We start from the raw sequence: 2368 nt of genomic DNA on the forward strand, positions 1-2368 counted from the left end.
GACAGCATATATACTTACATACAGATATATATATATATATATATATATATATATATATATATATATATATATATATATATATATATATATATATATATATATATATATATATATATATATATATATATATATATATATATATATATATATATATATATATATATATATATATATATATATATATATATAATTTATATATACTTAATATGTATACATATATTTATATGTATATGTGTATATATGAATATACATACATATATTTATACACGAGTGCATATGTATGCTGCCTTACCTTACACACACACATACAGACACACACACACACACACACACACAGATATATATATATATTCATATAGGTTTATATATATATATATATATATATATATATATATATATATATATATATATATATATATATATACAAACACACACACACATAGTACGTATATATGGATAATATGATTGATACACACATACGTATATACAGACACGCATAGTTAAACATGCAAACAAACGTACGTATAAACACAAACATACACATGCATATATGTATATATAAACACGCACACAGACACATATGTATGTATACACACATATATATCTGTGTGTCTACTGAGAAATATATATATATATATATATATATATATATATATATATATATATATATATATATATATATATATATATATATATATATATATATATATATATATATATATATATATATATACATTATACATATACATATACATATACATATGTATATATGTGTATATATATACACATATTTATATACATATATGTCTGTGTGAGTAAATATATGTCTATATATATGCAGGTTTGTGTGTGTGTGTATTTGTGTTTGTGCATTCATATATATATATATATATATATATATATATATATATATATATATATATATATATATATATATATGTTTATAATTATTTATATACATGTATGTTATGTAGTTATATCTATCTATATATAAGTAGATATACATATATACAAATGTATGTATATATATTTATATAGATGCATACATACAAGCACGGACCCACGCAGCTTCTCCACCCCCAAACACACACCTTGATATATATATATATATATATATATATATATATATATATATATATATATATATATATATATATATATATATATGTATGTATGTATGTATATATATATATATATATATATATATATATATATATATATATATATATATGTATATATATATATATATATATATATATATATATATATATATATATATATATATATATATATATATATATATATATATATATATATAAGAAATTGCTGTATAATCTAATTAACATAAACATGTATATATATATATATATATATATATATATATATATATATATATATATATATATATATATATATATATGTGTGTGTGTGTGTGTGTGTGTGTGTGTGTGTGTGTGTGTGTGTGTATGTGTGTGTGTGTGTGTGTGTGCATAAACAAATTAATGATTTGATTCAGATTTTTGCATCCAAACTAAGAATTGAATAGACCCAAGAAGACTTACCGTGATACTTAAAAAAAATCAATACAGCACATACCATGCACACACACACATATGTATATATATATATATATATATATATATATATATATATATATATATATATATATATATATATATATATATATATATATGTATATAGATAGATAGATAGATAGATAGACAGATAGATAGACAGATATAGATATTCAAATTAAGGATATTGTTCCTTTGCTTTCCTGTGGCATAAATCTAGTCCGTTCTTCGAACAAACCTGAGACCTTACTGTTATTTCAACTCATCCGACTGAAAGTGTATTTATGTATATCAATACACACGCACACACACAATTGGATGTGTTTGTCTAAATATGTATGGCGAGTTATGGCTACTACCATTAAAATTGGTATGGGAAATGTGATTTACTTATACATGCATCTGTAACATGCACTTTGATATACTGTATTTATATATGAAGAAACATACAGTACAGTCTTTAGTAATCAATGCTCCATCGGTTATGAACGGGTCACCAGTCTACCTGCTTAAGTATTTCAGTCGTAATATCATAAGTATAACCATTTATCGGTAAACCTTTTATCTATTCTTCAGCAAGTTTGGTAAGGCAGAGTTGCCCAATGCTTCAAATTTTCAACGTGAAATTTATGTGTTTGTGTACGCGTCGTGTATTGGTACATTACTGCATGTGTTTTACTTCTTTACCCTTTCTGCAGTGTGTTTGAATTCGTAAGCTCTTTCGTCAGCATAGAAGTGATAGCATACGGTTGTTCTCAATTTTTGTTTGGACCATCAAATAAGAATATTTTATT

Source organism: Penaeus vannamei, chromosome 4 (genome assembly GCF_042767895.1).
Source record: "Penaeus vannamei isolate JL-2024 chromosome 4, ASM4276789v1, whole genome shotgun sequence".
NCBI classification, from domain to species: Eukaryota; Metazoa; Arthropoda; class Malacostraca; order Decapoda; family Penaeidae; genus Penaeus; species Penaeus vannamei.